At 44.3% G+C, this 25,682-nt stretch overlaps 1 protein-coding gene across 2 annotated transcripts in view; it reads left to right on the top strand.

Moving 5' to 3' along the window:
- The window catches only part of LOC147124938 (plastin-3-like), a 135,634-nt gene that overhangs the window by 927 nt on the left and 109,025 nt on the right, over nt 1-25,682 (top strand). The window contains exon 1 of one of the 2 annotated variants that reach the window (XM_085994923.1): nt 1,140-1,241. The exons of the other annotated variant lie outside the window; for it this stretch is intronic. The gene's annotated coding sequence lies outside the window, so the exon portion shown is untranslated. Of the gene's footprint in view, nt 1-1,139; nt 1,242-25,682 lie in introns of those variants that run through there. 2 annotated transcript variants of the gene reach the window in all.

Genomic DNA, 25,682 nt, shown 5'->3' with positions numbered 1-25,682 from the left:
GAGCTGAGGGCTGATCCTGCCTTCCATTGGGGCATTAACTCAACTTGCATTTGGTGTTTTGCATGGAATTTAAGTAGTTCTCTCTAGGGAAATGAATGGTTGTCAGTGGACTGTAGTATTTGAATTTGGAAAAACAAGCGAGGCAGGCTAGACCATTACTCAGCTTTTTGAGTGATGTTATTTTTGAATAGTACAGTTTCTGATAGCACTGGTTTCTCAGAATTCATAGGAGAGCTAGCTACTGCGCTTAGAGAATTGTTTTAATGTAATGTGAGGTCGCACTTTATTGTATCCCACAGCGTCACTTTTTTTGTAAATTGCTACACTGTAAACTGCTGTCAGATGTTTTGCAACAGGTTATTTTGTTTGAGGGTATCCATGGAGAGAATGTAAGTTGTAACACAACCCGTGTGCATCCACGGGGAGAATGCAGATTGTACCAGAACCCAGTGTATCCATGGGGAGAATGCAGGTGAACCCAGCGTATCCACGCTGAGCATGCAGGGTGTAACAGACCTAGTACTGACATCACTCAAATAGCACCAACCATTGTTTGATGGAGATAGTGGAATGCTACTTATCTCTTTTTTTGTGGGGAGGAGGAGACAAACTGGGACAATAAGGGGGTAAATAAGTGTTACCTTGGATCAGTGGGTTGCACTCTTGTCTCTGAGACAGAAGGTCACGGGTTCAAGCCCCACTCCAGGGCTTGAGCACATAATCTAGGCTCACATTTCAGTACTGAGGGAGTGCTGCATTGTTGGAGGTGATGTGCTTCGGATGAGATGTTAAACTGCGGTTCTGCCTGTTAAAGATCTTGTGGCACTATTCAAACATTACCTTATTTTTGAACAGTTCTAGTGCCCTGGCTAACATTCCTCCCTGAGCCACTGCTACCAAATTACAGGAAACTCTCGTTTTAAACGGCACCTAAATATCCGGAATTCTCTACTAACCGGCAAAATTCATACTCCGAAAACAACACCTCAATAACCGGAAATGTTGCAGCGTCCGAGTCTCCCGCGGTGGCCAAGTTAGACAGTGGGGGTAGTTCTCCAAACTGCCACTACTCGGCTTCTTGGTGCTGTCAGAAGTCCGAACACCTCAATAACAGGAGTCTGACTCTCCCGTGCTGCCGGTAGTCTCTTCCGATCCGCCATTTTTCTGTTATGGATTACCTTCAACTGGCAGTACTGTACTTAATGCATCTTCCACCATCCATTTAACACAGCATTCTGTAGGTGAGTACCCAATTACTGTATACTGCACATTTCTTGATATTTTTTTATTTTTGTTTGTTAAAAATATCCTCGATAGATAACCCTCTCCGTCATCCGGAATTTTTAATCAACCGGCATCATCCCGGTCCCGTCGGTGCCGGATACCAAAGAGTTTCCTGTACCCAGCTGTTTAGTGAGCAGGTTGTGGGACCTTGCTGTGTGCTAAATGTCTACCATGTTCCCCTGCCAACCCTGGAATGTATTCTGGTGAGGTTTTGTCACATGACCTCCTGCCCCATCCCCACACTTCCAACATTGGCTGCCCGACATGTCCATATTTGCGGTGTCAGGCAGAAAGCAAACCGACTCTTCATTACCTGACTGTCAGTGGAACAGCTGTTTTACCCCATGTCCAGTATTTTTATAACTAATAAACAAATGGAAAAAGAAAACCAATATTTTTTATAATGCCCCTATGATTTTCTCCTGGGTTGCTTGCAGCAGTGTCCGGGAGATTAATCTCTAAATCCTGGAGACTCGAAGGCAATTCTGAAGAGTTAGCAACCCTAATGCATAGCAACAGGGACTTCGCTTCAAAGAGGTTTTGTATGTGAAGTGTTTGGGGATGTCCTAAAAGTTGTGATAAAGAGCTGTGTAAATATATGATTTAAAAAATATATTGGGGAAGAGGTTTGCTCATAATCTTATTTAAGGACAATGTGATAGTGGTAATTACAGCAATTTTTCCATGTGTCTAAAAAGTTCTTGCATAATTAAATCCTTGTATAGCTACATTCTTGTAGTTTGCCAGTGATCTCATCATCTGTTTGGGCTAGCCCAGTGTTGAACAACAGCAGCTTGCATTTCTAACACCGTTAGCATAGCAAAATGTCCACAAGATGCTTCAGCAGGTGGGAGTCATACCTGGGCAAGAGTTAGGAGGGTGGTTGGGACTTGGTGCAGGACAGGATATGAGTGTCTGAATTCAAAACAAGCTGGAGTTTGTGAAGGAATGGAGATTTTTGGAGAAGTTTTGAGGTGCCAATAGTGTTTGGCTGTGGCAGGGTGGGGTGGGGGCAGAGCAGGTGATGTGGTGAAGGTGAGTGTGGGGATAAAGGTCAGCCTCTGCTTTGATCCGAAGTTGCTTCAGCCCAAGTGAGCAGCCAGGGAGTGAGATGGAGCCAGTGGCAAGCGAGCAAACTTTTTGCAGGGGCCAAACCGATGCCTGCACCTTTACCTGATTGATATTCTGTTGGAGGAAATGATAGCTCGTCCATGACTGAACATCACACTGGCTTTCTGACAGCCCAGAGCTGATCGTGGGGGTGAAATAGAATGCTGAGGCTGTGCATGGTTGGGTTCAGTCTGAGTGAAAATTTGGGAATTAGGATGGAATTGGGATATAGGGCACAAAATCTCTGGCAACAGCCAGTGTTAAACTACAGAAAGTAATTGTTGATCCACAAATTGATGGTGCATGTATTGATTTCTTTGTAGGTTCAATGACGAGACATTTATGAAAGAGAATGTCTTTTAATCTAAAGTCTGTTCAATTCTTTATACAGCTTTACAGGAGACACGATGCTAGTGATGCATCTAGAACGAAACTGAAACCAAACTAAACTGCCTTGCTTGTCTCGGTCACATGCCCTCTGCTGGTCAGGCACAAGCAATCAATACATGCAAACATGCTGATAAGGCATCATAAACGGGCAAATACCATCTCTATTTGCTGATATCATTACAGTGCACAGGTGCTGAATCTAGGATGGTGGTGGACAGGTTGATCTGGGTATCACCCATATACATATGTACAGAAGTTGACCCTGTACTTACGGATATTGTTGAGTGACAGTGTACAGATTAAAAGTAGATGGAGTCAGGATGTAATCATGGGACACCTTGGTGGTGACTATATGGATATGGCAGGAGAAGCCATCGCAAGACGTGCTTATGCTGGGACATGTCAGAGTGGCGCCGTGTGAGGCTGGGACATGGCTATGGATCACCGGGAAAGGCAGCGGAGGGGAATAGGATGGGCAATTGGTGCAGATGTTGTGTATTGCAGTTCCAATCACACGTCGTTAAGTGTGACAGTTGCTGCTTTATATTTAAAAAAAACACTATTTGCATTATTGGGGTTTGGTGGCGGTGGGAGGATTGACCCACCTTGGTGACTGATCACTGCTTGCTCTAATCTAGTGCGTGCTTTTTAAGGTGTGGGTGCCTATAATAATCACCTAGTGAATTTGTGCCACTGGTAGATTACGCCTTATATCTGTGCATCATAAGATGACATTTGAATGAAATACCAAGTTAAGGCTAAGTGAGAGGATAAACCAGTTTTAACAATTTTATTCCAATTTTAATGGCATTGGCAAACTGATTTGGTTTGAAAATAATTCTTTGTCCTCACACGCACGTATTCCTACTTGTGAGGGATTCTGATGTACACTTTGGCTTTATCCATTGAAACAAAATAAATTTTAAAACCTGAGGAAGTACTTTAGAAGTGTAGTCAATGTTGCAATGTAGGGAAATTCAGCTGCCAATTTGCAGACCGGTCACAGAAACAGCAGAGACATAAATGGCCAGATAATCTGTTTTAGTGGTGGTGTTTGAGGGACAGATATTGAGCAGGATAGCCTGCTGAGTTTTTCCAGCATTTTCTGTAGATATTGAGCAGGACATCCCTGCTGCTCTTCGAATAGTGCAATGGGATCTGTTAAGTGCACCTGACAGGGCAAATGGGGCCTCGGTTTAACGTCTCCTCTGAAAGGTGGCTCCTCCAACAGTGCAACACTCCCTCAGTACCGCACTGGAGTGTCAGCCTAGATTATGTGCTCAAGCCTCGAGTGGGGCTTGAACCTACAACCTTCTGACTGAGGCGAGAGTGCTACCGAGCCCTGGTAGTTTTGCAGCACTGCCTGATTTAAAAAGCTTAAAACACCAAACTAGATCATGGCCTGTCTCACCTACCACACAATACAAACCAAAATTTAATGTTGTCATATGTGCCGAGCAGTGAAGACCCGGGGTAATGACCGCACAGGTTTTGAATGGAGTCCTGTTAACCTGCTAATATAAATTTGTTTGAGTATTCATAGAACTCAGCTCTTGCTTGGTCTAGTATGCTGCATGCAAATTGAATTAATCATTCCTCTAATTTTACATGTGACAGATATCTCCAGTTTGTGTTTGAAAAGCTTTTGTTTCCTGCAACACTTTAGATATGGAATATGTATATGGAATAAATATGGAAAGTTGGATTTGGTACATTGTTGCACAGTGGTGTTGCTTTGCTAAGTCGATGTACTGTATCTGGCGTGGCCAGGATTTTATGTTCTACTTTATTAAGACTCTGAAGTGTAGGGTGGAACTGCATTGCATTCCATTGATCTGATGTACTAGGTGTATTCTAAATTTCTGAAATATCAGTATGGCCTGTTATATGGGGTGATGTACTCCACTGCCCCAGATCTGTGGAAATACCAAAAAGTCCAGTCAGTTGTACTTTGATGTTTATCTAATGACAGTGCTGTCAATTAAATCTTTCCAAGTTGACCTGTTGTGTTATACAAGTGGAAAAGTCCTAGACTTTCAAAGTATTGAAGTCACGCTTAATTTGGTTATTTCTAGCTGTTGTATGTGAGTTTCATGACTTAATAAATGAGAAGTCAGGATTATGTCCACTCACTGCCTGATACCAAATAAGTACTTTATGAAACAGTTGCTATTCTGATTTGTGTGCTCTACACTTCCAGTTGACTAGCTTGGCTACTAGACAGAGATGAAAGGGGGCCTTTGTTTAAACATATGTAGCAGTTAATCTGTAACTCTATACATTTGGTTCAATTTGCTGCTCAGACAGTGCGCTTCAAGTAGGACTGTTTCTAAGAAGCAGCTACCTCTTTATCATCGTCCAATTAGGCCTCAGATTATAAATGTAATGTTAGACGTTCATTTGGTAAAGTGTATAAATTATGCATGTCTGATCATCTGTGTCCCAACTGTGGTTTAAATTTTTTAAAGTTGCAGTTTTGAACAATGACTAACGCTGTGTTCAGACTACACCCTTCTCCTCACTTTTCTGGGATGTCTTTTGGGTTAGTGCGGCAGTGTTCAGACTGCTAACACACAGCAATGTGCATTTATATAGCGTTTAGGTAGGAAAAACCTCAAGGTGCTTCACAGAAGCATAATCAAAACAAATAGGGCACAGAGCCACAGGAGGAGTGGTCAAAAATTGGTCAAAGAGGTTGCTTTTAAGTAGGGCCTTAAAGGAGGAGAGACAGTGGTAATTCTAGTGCATGGTTCCTAGGGGGGCTGAAAGCATGGCCACCGATGATGGGATGCACGAGGCCAGAGTCAGAGGAACAGAGCGTTCGAAGAAGGGTTCCTGGGGGAGGAAGTTACTGAGATAGGGAGAGGTGAGGCCATGAAGGGCGGGAATGGAAATTTAAAATTTGAGGTGTTGAGGACTCGGCGGCGCTTTAGATCAATGAGGAAGGGTGATGGATGAGTGGATCCTGGTGCGGGAGAGGATGCGGACTGCAGAGTTTGAATGAGTTGGAGTATACAGAGGGTGGAGGATGGGAGCCTGGCCAATAGAGGGTTGGAATAGTCGAGTCTGGAGGTGACAAAAGTATGGATGAGGGTTGCAGCTGACATTACAAAGGTGAAAGTAGGTGGTCTTTGTGATGGAGAGGAAATGGGATGAGTAGCTCAGGGTAGGGTCAGATTAAACGGCAAGTTTGTGAACCGTCTTCTACCAAATTATAAGCAATTTAGATTGTCTTATGGATTCCAGGAAGTAGTAGTTAAAGTTTCTACTGAAGATATCCTAACATGATAATTCTCCCAATTTCTTTTTAAAGACAGCCCTGTACTTGTGTCATCCCAGTTTGTGCTGAGTTAGTTGATCCTAGCTGTGATGCAGTAAGGATGTTAAAATTAGTCCCGACCTGCGTGAATACTAGGGAAGGGGAAAGCAGCAGTGCCTCCTGCTGGACAGAATGTGTTATCACCAGAGGACATGACCAGCTCAACTGTGAGGGCTGCGTGGTCAAATAAAAGAAAGACTTGCACCTCACGACGTCCCAAAGCGCTTTACAACCAATGAAGTACTTTTGAAGTGTACTGACTGTTGCACGAAGCATTCGTAACAAGATAGACGAACTAGTGGCACAAATAGAGATAAATGGGATTGATCTAATAGCCATTACAGAGACGTGGTTGCAAGGTGACCAAGGTTGGGAATTAAATGTTCCAGGGTACTTGGTGTTTCGAAAAGTCAGGCAGAATGGAAAAGGAGGGGGGAGTAGCCCTGATAATAAAGGATGACATAAGGATAGTAGAAAAAGGATCTCGGCTCGCAAGCTCAAGAAGTAAAATCAGTATGGGTGGAGATAAGGAATAACAAGGGGCAGAAAACACAAATGGGCGTAGTATATAGGCCCCCTAACAGTAGCTATACCATTGGACAGAATATTAATCAAGAAATAGGAGAAGCTTGTAACAAAGGTAATGCAACAATCGTGGGGGACTTTAATCTTCATATAGACAGGACAAATCAAATTGGCAAAGGTAGTCTGGCGGACAAGTTCATGGAATGCATTCAGGACAGTTTCCTGGAACCAACCAGGGAACAGACTATTTTAGATCTTGTATTGTGTAATGAGACACAGTTAATTAGCAATCTGATAGTAAAGGATCCTCTGGGGCAGAGTGATCATAATATGATAGAATTTCACGTTAATTTTGAGAGTGATTTGCCTAAGTCTGAAGCTAGAGGCTTAAACTTAAATAAAGCCAATTACATGGGTATGAGGGGTGAGTTGGCTAAGGTAGATTGGAAAAATAGATTAAAAGGTATGGCGGTAGATAAGCAGTGGCTAGCATTAAAAAAAATATTTCATAACTATCAACAAAAATACATTCCATTGAGAACTAAAATCTTCACAGGAAAAGTGATCCATCCGTGGCTAACTAAAGAAGTTAAGGATAGCATTAGATTGAAAGAAGAAGCTTATAATGTTGCGAAGAATAATAGTAAGCCTGAGGATTGGGAGAGTTTCAGAAACCAGCAAAGGGTGACCAAAAAATTGATAAAAAGGGAAAATATAGAATGAGAGAAACATAGAAGATACGAGCAGGAGTAGGCCATTAGGCCCCTCGAGCCTGCTCCGCCATTCAATGCGATCATGGCTGATCATCCAAATTCAGTACCCTGTCCCTGCTTTCTCCCCATATCCCTTGATCCCCTTAGCCTTAAGAAATATATCTAACTCCTTCTTGAATATATGTAATGAATTGGCCTCAACTGTCTTCTGTGGTAGAGAATTCCACAGGTTCACCACTCTCTGGGTGGAGAAATTCCTCCTCATCTTGGTCCTAAATGGCTTACCCCTTATCCTTAGACTGTGACCCCTGGTTCTGGACTCTCCCGCCATCGGGAACAGCCTTCCTGCATCTAGTCCTGTTAGAATTTTATAAGTTTCAATGAGATCCCCCCTCATTCTTCTAAACTCTAGCGAATATAAGCCTAATCGACCCAATCTCTCTCCATATGTCATTCCTGCCATATCCCGTATCAGTCTGGTGAATCTTCACTGCACTCCCTCCATGGCAAGAACATCCTTCTTCAGATAAGGCGACCAAAACTGCACACAATGCTCGAGGTGTGGTCTCACCAAGGCCCTGTACAACTGCAGCAAGATATCCTTGCTCCTGTACTCGAACCCTCTCGCTATGAAGGCCATTTGCCACCTTAACCGCCTGCTGCACCTGCATGCTTACCTTCAGCGACTGGTGCAAAAGGACACCCAGGTCTCGTTGCACTCCCCCATTTCCCAATCTATTGCCGTTTAGATAATCTGCCTTCCTGACTTTGCTACCAAAGTGGATAACCTCGCATCTATCCACATTATACTGCATCTGCCCAATCACCCAACCTGTCCAAATCGTACTGGAGTTTCTCTGCATCCTCCTCACAGCACACATGCCCACCCACCTTTGTGTCATCTGCAAACTTGGAGATATTACATCTAGTTCCCTCGTCTAGATCGTTAATGTATATTGTGAATAACTGGGGTCCTAGCTCCGATCCCTGCAGTACCCCACTAGTCACTGCCTTCCACTCGGAAAAAGACCTGTTTATTCCAACTCTTTGCTTCCTGTCTGCCACCAGTTTTCTATCCAAGTCAGTACCTTACCCCCAATCCCATGTGCTTTAACTTTGCACGCTAGTCTCTTATGCGGGACCTTATCGAAAGCCTTCTGAAAGTTCAAATACACCACATCTACTGGTTCTCCCTTATCGATTCTACCAGTTACATCCTCAAAAAATTCCAGTAGATTAGTCAAGCATGATTTACCTTTTGTAAATCCATGTTGACTTTGGCTGATCCTGTCACATCTTTTATAATGGACTCTAGCATTTTCCCCACTACCGATGTCAGGCTTACCGGTCTATAATTCCCTGTTTTTTCTCTACCACCTTTTTTAAATAGTGGGGTTACATTAGCTACCCTCCAATCCATGGGTACTGTTCCAGAGTCTATCGAATTTTGGAAGATGACCAGCAATGGATCTACTATTTCTAGGGCCACTTCCTTAAGTACCCTAGGATGTAGATTATCAGGCCCTGGGGATTTATCGGCCTTCAATCCCATCAATTCCTCTAACGCCATTTCCCTACAAATACTGATTTCATTCAATTCCTCCCTCTCATTAAACCCTATGTTCCCCGACATCTCTGGGAGTTTATTTGTGTCCTCCTTTGTGAAGACAGAACCAAAGTATGTATTTAATTGGTCTACCATTTCTTTGTTCCCCATTTATAAATTCCCCTGATTCTGACTGCAAGGGACCTACGCTTGACTTCACCAATCTTTTTCTCTTCACATATCTATAGAAGCTTTTACAGTCAGTTTTTATGTTCCCTGCAAGCTTATTCTCCTACTCTATTTCCCCCCTCTTAATTAGTCCCTTTGTCCTCCTTTGTTGAATCCTAAACTGCTCCCAATCCTCAAGTTTGCTGCTTTTTCTGGCCAATTTATATGTCCTCTCCTTGGATCCCTAATTTCCCTTGTTAGCCAATATTGAGTCATCTTTTTTGTTTTATTTTTATGCCAAACAGGGATGAACAAATTCTGTAGTTCATCCATGCGATCTTTAAATGTTTGCCATTGCCTATCCACCATCAACCCTTTAAGTAACATTCCCCAATCCATCCTAGCCAACTCGCGCCTCATACCATCGTAGTTTCCTTTATTTAAATTCAGTACCCAAGTCTCTGAATCAACTACTTCACTCTCCATTTTAAGGAAGAATTCGATCATATTATGATCGCGCCTCGCACAACAAGATTGCTAATTAATCCTTTCTCATTACATAATACCCAGTCTAAGATGGCCTGATCTCTAGTTGGTTCCTCGACATATTGGTCCAGGGAACCATCCCGTATACACGCTAGGAATTCCTCTTCCACAGTATTGTTACTAATTTGGTTGGACCAATCTATATGTAGATTAAAGTCACCCATGATAACTGCTATGCCCTATTGCATGCATCTCTAATTTGCTGTTTAATGCCATCCCCAACCTCCGCCTTACTGTATACCACTCCCACTAACATTTTCTGCCCCATGGTATTTCTCAGCTCTACCCATACAGATTCCACATCATCAGAGCTAATATCCTTCCTTACTATTGTGTTAATCTCTTTAACCAGCAATGCTAACCCACCGCCTTTTCCTTTTTGCCTGTCCTTCCTGAATATTGGATATCCCTGGATGTTGAATTCCCAGCCTTGGTCACCCTGGAGCCATGTCTCCGTAACCCCAATTATATCATATCTGTTTACATCTATTTGCGCAGCTAATTCATCCACCTTATTACGAATGCTCCCCGCATTAAGACACAAAGCCTTCAGGCTTGTTTTTGTAACGCTCTTAGACCTTTTAGAATTATTGTTTACTGCGGCCATGTTTGATTTACACCCTTGATTTCTCTGACTTCCACTTTTGCTTTTCTCCTTCCTGTCTTTTGCTTCTATCCTTGCTTCCCTTTCCTCTATCTCCCTACACAGGTTCCCAACCCCCTGCCATTTTAGTTTAAACCCTCCCCAACAGCACTAGCAAACACTCCCCCTCGGACATCGGTCCTGGTCCTGCCCAGGTGCAATCCGTCCAGTTTGTACTGGTCCCACCTCCCCCAGAACCGGTTCCAATGTCCCAGGAATTTGCCCTCCCCCTTGCACCATTCTTCTAGCCACGTATTCATCTGAAATATCCTTCTATTTCTACTCTGACTAGCACGTGGCACTGGTAGCAATCCTGAGATTACTACCTTTGAGGTCCTATTTTTTAATTTACCTCCTAACTCCCTATATTCAGCTTTTAGGACCTCATCCCATTTTTTTACCTATATGCACCACAACAACTGGCTGTTCACCCTCCCCCTCCAGAATGCCCTGCAGCCGCTCTGAGACATCCTTGATCCTTGCACCAGGAAGGCAACATACCATCCTGGAGTCTCGTTTGCAGCCGCAGAAATGCCTATCTATTCCCCTTACAATGGAATCCCCTATCACTATATCTCTCCCGCTCTTTTTCCTCCCGTCCCGTGCAGCAGAACCAACCATGGTGCCAGGAAGTTGGTTGCTGCTGCCTTCCCCCGATAAGCCATCCTCCCCAACAATATCCAAAGCGGTATATCTGTTTGAGAGGGGGATGGCCACAGGGGACCCCTGCACTACCTGCCTGCGCCTACGACTCTGCCTGGCGGTCAGCCTTTACCTGCGGTGTGACCAACTGACTAACCATGATATCCACGACGTCCTCAGCATCGCGAATGCGCCAGTATGTATCCATTCGCAGCTCCAGTGCCGCAATGCAGTCTGCCAGTAGCTGCAGCTGGATACACTTCCCACACACATGGTTGTCAGGGACACAGGAAGTGTCCCTGATTTCCCACTTGGTGCAGGAGGAGCATGTCACGGGGCTGAGCTTTACTGCCATGACTTACCCTTTAATTAATTTAAATTAAATCAATACCACCAATTTTACTATTAAATGATATACTCAAGGGCCCTTGTTTCCTAGCACTCCCCGCTACACAACAGAGACCATAAAAACTATAACCACAAAATTAAGACCTTCTATACTTTATAAACTATGAACCTTAACTGTCAAACTATAGAGTAGTATAAGTACTCACCTGGCCGTACTCACCCAATCAGCTGTTCCCTCCTGCCCACGTCTCGTTTTGAATCCCCGCGAAAGTGAGTTTAAATACTCGCTGAACCGCCGCTCTCACTGCTCCCGACACTAGCCTGTGAAAGAATGCCCGGGAAAGTGAGTTTAAATACTCACTGAACCGCTGCTCTCACTGCTCCCGACACTGGCCTGAAACTAGCAAAAAATATAAAAACAGATTGTAAGAGCTTCTACAAGTATGTAAAAAGGAAGAGAGTAACAAAAGTAAATATTGTTCCCTTAAAGGCTGAGACAGGAGAAATTATTATGGGGAATAAGGAAATGGCAGAAACGTTAAACAAATATTTTGTATCTGTCTTCACAATAGAAGACACAAAAAGCATTTAAATAGTGGGGAACCAAGGGTCTAATGAGGGTGAGGAACTTAACGTAATGAAATTAAGTAGAGAAAAAGTACTAGAGAAATTAATGGGACTAAAAGCCAACAAATCCCCTGGACCTGACGGCCTACATCCTAGGGTTCTAAAAGAGGTGGCTGCAGAAATAGTGGATGCATTGGTTTTGATCTTTCAGAATTCCCTAGGTTCTAGAACGGTCCCAGCGGATTGGAAGGTAGCAAATGTAACACCGCTATTCAAGAAAGGAGGGAGAGAGGAAACAGAACTACAGGCCAGTTGGCCTGACATCAGTCATCGGGAAAATGCTGGAATTCATTGTTAAGGAAGTGGTATCAGGGCACTTAGAAAATCATAACATGATTAGGTGGGAGTCAACATGATTTTATGAAAGGGAAATAGTGCTTGACAAATTTATTAGGGTTTTTTGAGGATGTAACTAGCTGGGTAGATGAAGGGGAACCGGTGGATGTAGTATATTTGCATTCGATAAAGTGCCACATAAAAGGTTATTACGCTCATGGGGTTGGGGGTAATATAATAGCATGGATAGAGGATTGGTTAATGGACAGAAAACAGAGTAGGAATAAACTGATCTTTTCCAGGTTGGCAGGCTGTAACTAGTCGGGTGCCGCAAGGATCATTGCTTGGGCCTCAACTATTTACAGTCTATATTAATGACTTCGATGAAGGGACCGAGTGTAATGTATCCAAGCTTGCTGACAATACAAAGCTAGGTGGGAAAGTAAGCTGTGAGGAGAACACAAAGGGAATGGTGGAGCAGGCTCGAATGGCCTACTCCTGCTTCTATTTCTTATGTTCTTGTGTAATGTAGGAAATGTGGCAGCCAGTTTGAACACAGCAAGATCCCACAACCAGCAATGTGAAATGACCATCTGTTTTAGTGATGTTGTTTGAGGGATAAATATTGGCCAGGAGGGGAGAACTCACCTCTTTCTGAATAGTGCCATTTAATTTTTTCGGTCCACCCGAGGGGACAGACAGGACCTCGGTTTAATGTCTCATCCTAAAGACGGCACCTCTGACAGTGTCAGCCTAGATTTTGTGCTCGAGTCTCATAAGTGGGACTTGAACCCACAGCAGCTGACTCGGAGGCGAGAGTGCTATTACTGGGCCATGGCCAACACTTAATGCATGCTAAATATCCCAAAAATTAGTTATTAGGACTTCCTGGATTTGTGGAACTGTTGACCACATTTTGAAAATAGCTACAAATAATTGAACAAAATAGAGGCTCTGTTCTTCAAAAATAGGTAGGCTCCTCCCTCGGGCTTAGCAGACCACAGACGAATTTTGGAGCATTTGTATCAGGTTAAGCTTGGGACAAGATTCTGACTGCAGCTATTTTTTTTTAACTCCCGATGACTGAATTAAAGAACCCTCTACAAATCTCTTAACAAGGCAAAACTCCTTCATTGCTCTTGTTGACTATTTGAATTGACACAGTAATGCGTTGTGATTGTGTGTAGTGGCTGGAGACCCCTTCACTCCCACAGTTCACCCACACTTTGAATTTCTAGTTTCGGCCAGGGTATCTGGGCGAGCGAAGCAGAGTCAAAGAAAGAAAGACTTGTATTTTTATGGCGCCTTTCGCAACCTCAGGACGCGGTGCATAATCTCCCAGCCAGTAGTGAAGATACCGGGGCCTGAAACGAAGATGGAAAATTTATTTTAATAACTCCACATATAAAGAAAAAGAAAAACTTGCATTTTTATAGTGCCTTCACGATCTCAGGACATCCCAAAGTGCTTTACAGTCAATTTTGAAGTTTAGTCACTGTTGTAACTTAAGGAATGTGACTGTACTTTGTGCACAGCAAGGTCCCATAAACAGCAATGAAATAATGGCCAGTTAATCTATTTTAGGTGTTGGTTGAAGGATAAATGTTGGCCAGGACATTTATCCTGCGATAAATTAATCCCGAGACACAAGGAGTTTGTCGTGGAGGAATGAAAAAATAGTTGGGTCCTATGATTTTTTACTGAAACATGTTCTCTCCACCATGTCAGCTGAACTAAAGGTTTGAACATTGTTACCAAGCAGCTGTTTCTCTCCTCCCTCCAGCCCCATCCTGTTTCATGAAAAGTCCACACCATCTACAAATAGAGCTTAAATGGGAATGCAATGTGTCTTAAGATAGACCACAGCTTATTCCTTGTGACACAACTGCAAGTATAATTAAAGGAGCTGCCTTGAAATTTGACTCTGGGATATGTGAAAGGAAGCCTTGTGTAAATAGTTTGGATTTCCCTTTGGGCTCCTGGATTGTATGTCAGACGATGCATGAGGTGGTGTGGATTTCTACCAGAGTTGAGATCTGACAAGAAAAATTCCAGCATCTTAAACAACTATTCACACTTAAAATCCATTTCTTGAATGAGCAACTTCTGTCTCGGGAGGTGACTATCTTGTGGTAGTAGCATTCTCAAAAGGTTGTTGCTTCCAGCAGTATGGTCATGTTTTTTTTTCTCTCCAGAATGATCTGGGTGTAGCCCCAGAAATTGCAGAGCTCAGCTGGTGGGTGGGTGAAATGGATCTGAAAATTCAAATGTAATTTTTGCTTGTACGCTCAAAACATGCATTTCCTTAACATGGGGTGCGACTCGGGTTGATATCTCATTTGCTCGAGCTTTGATTCAATGTGTTACTTTTAGGATTCAATGTCGACTTGAAGTAAAATTGTGACTGATTTGCCAGTGGTGTAGCAACAGAATCAGTACTTAGTATATCACATACTGGAATATATTTGTACAGCAGGACCATTTCAATGCTGAAGGGTACTTTTTTGGAGGTGGGGGTGGAAACATTTTGGCTGGTACGTGTGATAGGTAGCAATGATGGAATGAGCACTTCTCTTTTTTTTTTTAAAATGATTTGTATGTGCCCTAGCTGCAACCAATCCCAGCTCGAGTGTAGAGCCGCTTTGACAAAGGGTGAATCTCCCTATACTCTGGCTGAACAGTGCATTTTGACCCCAGCCTCGGAGGATGGCTTGTGAGGTTACCTGTAACTAGGCACTAATAGGGCCATTTTGTGGCCACAAAGAACTCGTTTCACCTTGGGGCTTTCTGTAATTTGAAATGTGAGCTTGTGTGATATGATCTGGGGAAGGGAGTGAGCAGTACGCTTGGAAGATTTGGTTTGCCTACAGTTAAAAGTTACTGCACATTACCGAGTGAAGTCTCCATGGCCTTGCGATGATTTGACATACCAAGGAGACTGATGGGTGTTCAGTACGAATAAATGAAAGCCTATCTATATATTAAAAAGCAGTAATGGAGAAAGGGAAAAGTTCCCATGGAAAATGTATTTGTTTTTGTTGCTGGTGATAGAGGGCACTTGTGATGTCGCCCTTTAGGATCCTTGCAGGCCACACCGTCAAACTGGGATGATTGGAAACTATTTGGCACATTTGAACCCTCTGAGTCAGAAGGTACTGGGCTCAAACCTCACTCGAAGACTAGAGCATGTAATCTAGGCCAACACTCGGTACAGTACTGAAACAGTGTTGCACAGTCGGAGGTGCCGTCATTTGGATGAGACAAGTTCAGGTGGACATTAAAGATGCCACGGCACTATTCGAATAAGTTCTCCTGGTGTTTTGGCCAACATTCTTCTCTTAACTAACACCAAAAACAGGTTAACTGATCAACAGGACTGTGCTGAATGCAAGTTGACTACAATGTTTGCCTCCATATCAGTCATTGCACTTAAGTAATGAATTGGTTATGAAGACAGCCTGAGGACATGAAAAGGCACTATATAAATGGAAGTTCTTTTTCTTATTTTGGAAGTGAAAGGACAATGTCGAAACCTGCTGCACAATTTAGTCTCTTGCTGTTACTTTATATAAGTTGAAGGGTAACGACAGAATCATGGGATAGTTTACTTCTGACACTTGGCTTAAGTCTTATCAGAAGCAGTATACTAGTTTACGCAGCATTAGCCATTTACATGTGAGGTGACTTCCTTGGATTTGCTAGCACCCCCAACATATCTTTAGTTTGTAATGTGGGGCGTTGGGTAAATCTGTACTCAGACTGCATGGGTTCTGTCCGCTGGATAGAATATGTGGTGTGTGTTCTTGCAGTACAAGTAAATCACTTAGAATATGATTTACACAGAGATCTCCCAAAGAAAATCGAGCCTGATTGCCATACGGAACCTTCCCATTAAGTCCTTTTAAACCATCACTATATTTTGTCTATTGGTTTCTTGCAAATTGTAGTCATTTTCAAAGTGTTCTGTGCCGAGTAATTAAATCCTACAGATCTAGTTTGAAGAGTGATGCAGCCAGTATAAGTGCTATAAGGTTTCCCTTAGGTCTGTTTCTGAATCGTTTCAGCATTAGATAACCTCCGATGCAAGCCTTCAGTTACATGATAAAACTCATTGCTTCACTAACAGAATTCCTGATATTCAGCACTGTAGGTAATCCGGTGAATAATGAAGCTATTTATTGGTGGGTTATCCAGCTCTGGGCCAGCAGTGTTACTGCCAATTTTATTCCTTTATAGCCACTCAGTTTCATTAACATAAACTTCTTGAGCACTTGCTGGATATGTGCTGGCTGATCTGTGATTTTAGCATCAGACTGATCTATCGTCGTGTTGTATTTTGGAAACTTCCGGTATGATTACCAGAAGCTCGCACTGAGGCTCTGTTTATTTTGGTGTGAACTCCTGCTTTCCTTCTGTGTGTCTTAGTCTCAGTTGCTGCAACCTGCCACAGTCTTGAGTCAGATTCAAAGGGGTAATGTATTAATCTGTTACTGGCACCAACATAACAGGAGTGGGCCATTCAACCCCTTGACCCTTACTATATTTTTAATATAAATGACTGTTGCTTCAGTGGCAACAGTTTGCATCTGTTTCTCTCCCTCTGAGCAAGTTATGCTTGTGTTGTACAGAGCGTTGGTGAGGCAACATTTGGAATATTGGTGCAATTTTGGCTTGCTTGTCTTCATGGCATTGATTAATTGGAGCAGGCTTGAAGAAGTGGGATTTGAGTCTGAGATTCACAGCCACATTTTTCAATGCAGGGTAAGGGGTGTGATTTCGGCTAGAGGTTCCCAAACTTTACTTATTGCGTACCCGCTTCCAGGTCTACCAGCTGCCCGCGTACCCTTACCAGCATACAGGTTGAATATTTTAACCCCTTTAATGTCCAAGCATTGTACATTGGTACAACTTGAAGTAAATTAACTACTTTATATAACAAATTCCCACAGAGTTTTAAAGCTTCGTCTGAGTAGCCTATTATAAAAATGCAATAAATAATTAATAAATAAAATTCGCCATTAGACAATTTCTCCTGCGTACCCCCGAGATGTACGCCTACCAGCTTGGGAACCCCTGATCTAGGCTAACAAAATGTTGTGTGTACACACACTATATTAGATTATAGATTGGGCTTTGAGCTAATGGTGCCAATTAACAATCTATAAAAATGGGTGGATAATTTTTTAAAAATCAATTCTCGCTATGTGGGCGTCACTGGCAAGGCCAGCCTTTATTGACCATCCCTAATTGTCCTCGAGAAGGTGATGGTGAGCCACCGCCTTGAACCGCTGCAGTTCGTGTGGTGAAGGTACTCCAACAGTGTTGTTAGGGAGGGAGTTCCAGGATTTTGAGCTGGGGACAGTGAAGAAATGGCGATATGTCTAGATCAGGATGGTGTGTAACTTGGAGCTGAATTTGAAGGTAATGGAATCCCCATGCACCTGCTGCCCTTGTCCTAGATGGTGGAGGATGCGGGTTTGGGAGGTGCTACCAAAGGAACCACTAGCAAGAAATAGTATTGAGAACTATAAGGGTAAGTGCAGAGAGATGTTTGGGACGTTGGGATCATAGAAGTGTGATTTAATTGGAAGTAACCAGTTAGGTGAATAATTTGTACAACAAGAAAAACTGAATGCTGGAAATCTGCAGCAAATGTGGAAAAGGCAGTCCACATCTGACACAGTTTTTGAGTGCAGTCGGCAGTGATTCTGGAAGGTCATTAGATTTTCTCTGTGGGATATATGGGGAAACTCTACAGGAGATTAATTGGGTTTGATAGAGTCCACTGTTCAGATACAGGCTTTTCCAGATACTACTAATTGTGTCCAACACAGAAGCCAGCAGGGCCATGCTCTCCCGTGAATTAAATTGAGGCATTGTGCACAAAATAATGATGGGAAAGTGCGCTCAGGACAAAGATGAGACTTGTTTATTGTCTCTAAATTGCACATGAGTTTAGCAGTACAACCCCATGAAACTTTGGAGGACAAGTAAAGATTATTCATGTCAGTTACATAGGTTTGTCTAAAAGAAAGACTTGCATTTATGTAGCGCCTTTCGCGACCTTGGGATGTCCCAAAGCACTTTACAGCCAATGAAGTACATTTGAAATGTAGTCACTGTTGTAATGTAGGAAACGCAGCAGCCAATTTGCACACGGCAAGGTCCCAAAAGCAGCAACATGATAATGACCAGATAATCTGTCTTTTAGTGATGTTAGTTGAAGGATAAATATTGGCCAGGGTACCGGGGAGAATTCCCCTGCTAAACTCATAAACCCATCAGTTGTGTTCCTTTGACGTTCTTTGCAGATATTTCAAAAGAGAAATGTACAAACACTTAACAAGAAGAGTCACACCCCCTCCCTACCAAATGCAGTCAGTCTTGGAATTATTTAGGCTGTGAGCTGTCTGCACACATGTTGCAGCGAGGTTAAAAACTAATTAACTGAGTGGTACATCAAAATTGATGGATTCTTGTACCCGTAAAACTCTTAAAATCAGTCTTGTCAATGAGCAGTCAGTCTGAAATTCTTAACTCAAACAATGGGCAGCAAAAGCATACTGATGGCCGCTTGTGGTGTTTGATGAGTACTTTTTTGGGTTTACCCTGATTAGATTATGTTATCAATTAAAGGTCTGGTGAAGCATGTTTTTCATGTCTAGCAATGGATGTTTTTGATGATGGTTACCCAGATGTGCATGTGTCTTTGCGATCAACTGTATTAACTTGACTAGCTTTTTATTATATACTTCATGCCCAAACAGTGGAGGTGGCGCCTCCAGTATGCAGTTGCAGAAGCTGTTTTGAGGGTGGAATCTATCTTAAAAGTGTCCATTACACACAGACACACAATACCGAGAGAAGATCCATAAGCTATGGGCAGAAATACTCCATTTTTGTACTCCTCCTTTGTCAGTCCCATTACTCGTGGCGTCTTCCTTGGGTAATTTTAGTATTTCACTGGGATCATGGAATCCTGTCCAAAAAATGTACTGCACATGCACCCGTTATCTCCTACAATTGCCTGTGGCATGTTGTCATGCATTGTATGACGACAGCTAAAGGGCTGGTATCGTGTTTCCCATTGATGTCATTTGGACAAATGGCTTTGCAGAGCCAGAGCTGTCGGGAACAGGGGCTGAACGTTGAACTGTGCTGCCCTGACATGATTGACCACTTCCTGGCTGAAATGGCCACATCCCGCTGGGACTTTCCCCTATGCCCTTCCATTGAGCAGGTGAGACACACAAGGCTACCTTGTCATGGATTAGATGTGATGTTCAACTGCTGTGCTGGGTAGAGTGTTCCCGACTGACCCAATAACAGGTTCATCGGAGGAAATGAGACAAGATAGGAGCCATTTTGCCAGGATGCAGTTGCAGAAGCCATTTTGAGGGTGGTATCTAGTTTAAAAGAACACTTCAGCTAAGAAATGACACTGAAGGAAAACCCATAAGCTACAGACAGAAATACACAATTTTTGTCACATTTATTAATAGAACAGATTGTTCAAGACTCAGCAGGAGTAGGATTTTATCAACCCATTTTTAGATGAGTAGCTTGATGTCCTTTGTAAAGTCACAGAGTTATGATGGGAAAGTTTTAGATTTACATGTCATGGAGCCAGATTAAAAACTTAACTCTGGTCTATAAAGACTAAAGCAGAAAATGGGACTAGGGTAGACTGCTCCACTTTGTTGCGTCCGTGTATAATAAGACACGGACTGCGGAGAACGGTACAACAGGTGTTTACTCAACGTGGCTCACACTGCAACTGATCTGTACAGATTACTACTCAGGGCTATATACAGGTGTGGTCACTGCCGGTACTGCAGTATACATGAGCTGTAAAACATAGTTCCCCCCTTAAAGGTATATACATTACAATTCCTCCCCTTTTTAGATTAACAGTACCATAACACTCATTTAACAATTAAATATCAAACTAATTACAATTAACACTTTTAACATGCAACATTAGCTGAAAATAGTCTATTTATATATTCAGTCTTTGGGGAGGCTTCCTGATCCTTTCTGGATAGCGCCTTTCCCGAGTGTCTTGCTCTTGGTGCGGAGGCGATTCTGGCCCCCTGTTGTCGGTTGGTTCATCAGCTTCCGATGCTACTGTTTCTGGGGTAGATGCGACCTGTACATCGGGTTCATCACCAGGTATGTATGGGCGAGGCATGGGGTTGACTTGTTCCTGTGACTCTAGGATCTGGTCAGCATGGCGTCTCGCGATGCTCTCCCCAATGTCCACTGTGTACATTAGTGGGCCCTGCCGTGTGCATATCGTTCCTGGCTGCCATTTTTCTGTTCGGTAGTCGCAGGCCAAGACTGGTTGCCCTACATTGAAGCTCCTTGTTGGCTTCAAATGGATTTGCTGGAATTGCTTACACTCAACATCTCTTCGTACGTTTGGTCTGAGCAAATCCAGGTGAGATCTTAACCTTCGGTTAAAGAACATCATGGCTGGGGCCTGGTTGGTGACTGCATGTGTCGCATTCCGGTAGGCGAACAGGAAATTGTCCACTTTGTGCTGCAGCGGAATGTTGTCATTGTACATAGCCTTTATTGCCTTCTTAAAGGTTTGTACGAACCTCTCAGCCAATCCATTTGTGGCTGGATGATACGGGGCGGATGTGTAATGCCTTACCCCATTCTTTTTCAAGAACCTCCGGAACTCTTCGAACACAAACTGTGGTCCGTTGTCGGAGCAAATCTGTTCTGGCAAGCCATTCCTGGCAAAAATGGTCCGTAGGACTGCAATAGTTTTCTCCGTGGTGGTGGAGGACATTTTGATGACCTCAGGCCATTTCGAGTGCGCATCCACGGCTATTAAAAACATCGAGTCCATGAATGGACCAGCAAAATCAATATGCACCCGTTGCCATGGAGATGAGGGCCACTCCCATGGGTGTAGAGGGGCCTGTGGTGGTGCATTTTGGACTTTCTGGCATCTTGAGCAGCTCTTGGTCAGGTCCTCGATTTGTTTATCGATTCCCGGCCACCACACAAGCCCTGGCTAGGCTTTTCATTTTTACCCCTCCCAGATGACCCTCATGAAGCTCATTGAGCACTCTATCCCTTAACTTGGGTGGAATTACCACTCGGGATCCACACATCAAGGTCCCCCGGCACACTGACAGCTGTTCTCTTCTTGTCGAGAATGCTGGCAACAGTGAGTCGCCATGTGCTGGCCATCCCTTCACCGTCAAATCATATACCCGAGACAGTGTCGGGTCATTTCAGGTTTCCTTTTCGATACAAGCGTTAGTTACCGGTAGGTATTCAACTATAGTTGAATGGAATATTTCGACAGGATCCACTGCTGGTGCTTCCTCCGCAGTAGGCAGTGGCAGGCGTGATAGCCCATCAGCATTTCCATGCTGTTTCGTGCCCTTGTATTCAATCTCATAGTGGTGCGCCCCTAGAAAAAGTGACCACCTTTGTAGTCGTTGCGCAGTCATCACCGGAACACCCTTCTTCGGATTAAAAATGGAGACAAGAGGCTGGTGGTCAGTCAGCAAGGTGAATTTCTGCCCGTGCAGATAGTGATTGAACTTTTTCACTCCCCACACTAGGCTGAGGGTCTCCCTGTCAATCTGGGCGTAGTTACGCTCGGCTGAGGTTAGTGATCGTGACGCAAAGGCTATTGGCCTCTCTGAGCCGTCCGAGAATTTGTGCGACAGCACCGCTCCAATGCTGTAGGGTGACTCATCTCATGCCAACCGAATTGGCAATGCCGGGTTGTAATGGGCCCATACCTCTTTCGATGTGATTAGTGTTTTGCTCTTCTGGAAAGCTCGTCTACATTCGTTACTCCACTTCCATGGCACCCCAGTTTGCAGTAGGGTGTTCAGTGGGTGTAGTATTGCAGACAAATTTGGCAAGAACTTATGGTAGTAGTTTACCAGCCCGAGGAACGACCTCAGTTGTGACACATTTTCCGGTGCTGGAGCCTTGACTACTTACTCAATCTTCTCTGGGGACAGACCCCAGTCTGTCAAATTAGGTAACCACCCCCCCCGCCGTCTTGACCCTGAACACGGGTGCCCCACAAGGATGTGTGCTGAGCCCCCTCCTCTACTCCCTCTTCACCCACGACTGCGTGGCTGTTAATGGTTCCAACACCATCATCAAGTTTGCGGATGACACCACGGTAGTAGGCCAGATCACCAACAACGATGAGTCAGTCTACAGGGAGGAGGTCCAGTATCTCGTGAAGTGGTGCGCCGATAACAACCTGGCCCTTAACACCAAGAAAACCAAAGAAATCATTGTGGACTTCAGGAAGTCTAAAGGCGGAAGTCACACCCCCATCCACATCCATGGGGCTCTGGTGGAAAGGGTGGACAGCTTTAAGTTCCTCGGAGTCCACATCACGGAAGACCTCTCCTGGTCCCTCAACACCACCTCTCTGGTGAAGAAGGCCCAGCAGCGCCTATATTTCTTAAGGAGGCTGAAGGGATGTAATCTGTCACCCCTGATCCTCTCTAACTTTTACCGCTGCAATATAGAGAGCATCCTGATGAACTGTATCACAGTATGGTATGGCAGCTGTAGCTACTATGACCGGAAAGCCCTGCAGCGGGTAGTCAAAACTGCCCAACGCATTACCGGCACCCGGCTACCGACCATAGAGCACATATACCAGAAACGCTGTCTACGGAGGTCACGGTCCATCATTAAAGACCCTACCCACCCCAGCCACAGTCTGTTTGCCCTCCTACCATCTGGGAGATGCTACAGATGCATTCGCACCCGTACGACCAGATTTAGGAACAGCTTCTTTCCCAGGGCTGTCATCCTACTGAACTCCACAAATAAACTCTAAAGCTTGCACATCTGCCAATGCACTTTATTATGGTCATATTTATGTTAATACATTTGGCTTGCAGTATATGTTGAATGTTTAAATGTCTTAATCCAAATGTACACTCTCGGGAGCCGCAAGCCTACATTTCGTTGTACTGCACTTGTGTACTAACAATGACAATAAAAGTTGATTTGATTTGATGTAACCCCTCTTTATCGATAATGTGGCCACAATACGAGATCTGTTTTCTAAAAAAACTCGCATTTGGGGCGGTTAGCTCGGAGCCCATATTCCTGCAATCTAGTGAGCACCTGCTCCAGGTTGGCAAGGTGATCACTGTCATTTTTGCCCGTGACCAGGATGTCGTCCAAATAACACTGGGTCCCTGGGATCCCTTGCAGGACTTGTTCCATTGCCCTCTGCCAAATAGCCGGAGCTGATGCTACCCCGAATACCAGCCGGTTGTATTGGTAGAGACCTTTATGGGTGTTGATTGTGAGGTTTTTTTTATGCTTCTTCTACCTCCATTTGCAGATACGCCTGGGCCAGATCAATCTTAGTGAAGCATTTCCCTCCAGATAGCCAGGCGAAAATATCTTCAATCCACGGAAGTGGATATTGTACGGTGTGAAGGACCGGGTTCACTGTTACCTTGAAGTCCCCACAGATGCGAACCTTCCTTGGTTCCCCAGGCGTGCTGCTCAACGACTTTTTCATCACCGGGACGATGGGTGTAGCCCACTCACTCCAGTCTACTTTGGACAGTACACCTGAACATTCCAGACTCTCCAGCTCTGCTTCGACGGCTGGGCGGATCGCATAACATCTGGCCTTAATTTTTTTTTTTTTTTTTTTTTTTTTTAATTTTGGGCTTGCGTTTTCTTCAATTTTAATCGTCGCTGCCATGCCTTTTAGTGTTACGAGATCTTGCTGGAACACTTCTTTCGCGTCAGTTAGGATCTTTGACAGTCGCCCAGGTGTGACGTCGTCATCCTTTTTGTCAGCCACAGTCAGTGCCTGTATGGAATGCCAATCCAGTTGTATTTTCCGGATCCATTCACGTCCCAGTAATGGCGGTCCTCCATCTTGCAATACATACAGGTCTAGTTTTGGTGTTTCCTTACCGTTATATATAACAGTCACCCTTATTTTTCCTTTGGGGTAGACTTTTTGCCCCGTGTACGTCTTCAAAATAATTTTTGTGTCTCTCAAGGGTATGTGTGAGAATAGCCGCTCGTAGTCTCATCGGTTTATGACTGTTAGGGCTGATCCTGTGTCCAATTCCATCTTTACCTGGACTCCTAACTTGCGAGTGACCCAAATGGTTCGGTGATCCTCCGTTGTGATCACATTATGTAGTTTCAGACAACTCAGTTCCCTGCTTTCAGAGTCGTTATCACTCTTTTGTTCATCTGAACTATTCTCCGTCATCTTCTGTACCTTCTTGTACTTTCCTTTGGTAGGTTTCTTATTGCTGGTTTTCTTTCCCGACCTGCAGACTTGTGCTATGTGTCCTACTTTTCCACACTGTCTGCACACTTTGTCTTTGAACCAGCAATCATTCTGATCGTGTGTTGTTCTGCTGCAGCGATAGCACTTCTCTGTTCCATATGACCTTTCGTTTGTGCCATATTCTTGCGGTCTCTGTTGTATCTCTGCAGCGCCCCGTGCTGCTGCTTCATATGATACCGTAATGCTGAAAGCCTTTTCCAGCCTAAGGTCCTTTTCAGATAAAAGCCGATTCTGGGTTCCTTCACTTTGAAGCCCACACACAAACTTGTCCCTTAAGGTATCTGCCAGTCCCGTTCCAAACTGGCATTGTTTCGACAGTTTGCGCAGTTCTGTTAAATAATCAACATTGCTTTCATCCTTATGCTGGTTCCGTTTGTGAAACTTGAATCTTTCTGCTATCAGCAGCGGTGTGGGGTTTAAATGTTCCTTTAGTATCGTTACTATGTCTTCAAAACTCTTTTCCATTGGCTTCGTTGGGGTTACTAGATTTTGTAATAAACCATACGTCTTTGCACCCATTAAATTTAACAATACTGACGTTTTCTTCTCATCTGACACCTCATTTGCCTTGCAGTACACCTCTTCGTTCGACATACGTAGTCCAATCTTCGACTTCATTGTCAAATGCGGTGATACTGCCTCTCTTCGGCATTTTGGGTGTGGTTTAAAATGGCGTCTCCCGCGCTTTCCTTCCTCCCCCGCTGCTGCCAATGCCGCTCCCGGTGGTTCTCGTGGCAATGGCGGCGCCCTGTAGGTTTCGCGCGCTTCTCCTGCGCTGCTGCCAACGCCGCTCTCGGCGGTCCTCGTGGCAATGGCGGCGCCTCGCGGGTTTCTGCACGTCTCTCTCTCCCTCTGTCCGACGCTGCTCAGCCCCTGAACACCGGCTGTGCCCTGTGCGCTCTGCCCTCTCTCTCCCCTGTCGACGCTGCTCGGCCCTTTTGCTGTGCCGCTCGGTCGGGCTCCAGCCCGCCGCTGTCCGGGAAGGGTCTGCGCACTACCTGTTGCCAGCCCGTTTTGCTGGACCACCTCGACGGGAAAGCCAAGCCTGGCTCTCGACAGCCTCCCCCGCAATTCTCGAGTCTCTGCTGGATGACTGGGCAGTTGCCCGTGGTCGACGCCCGAGTCTCTGGCCCTGATCTCCAGGAATGAATCCCCGGGAGGTGATGCAGAGTTGCAGGTAGGGTCGAACCTGCCTCGTCGCCGATGTTGCG

Source organism: Somniosus microcephalus, chromosome 1 (assembly GCF_052327205.1).
Source record: "Somniosus microcephalus isolate GS21.2 chromosome 1, FLI_Smic_1.0, whole genome shotgun sequence".
Taxonomy (NCBI): domain Eukaryota; kingdom Metazoa; phylum Chordata; class Chondrichthyes; order Squaliformes; family Somniosidae; genus Somniosus; species Somniosus microcephalus.
Note: the sequence above shows the minus strand (reverse complement) of the source record. Positions and strands in the feature narration are given on the sequence as shown.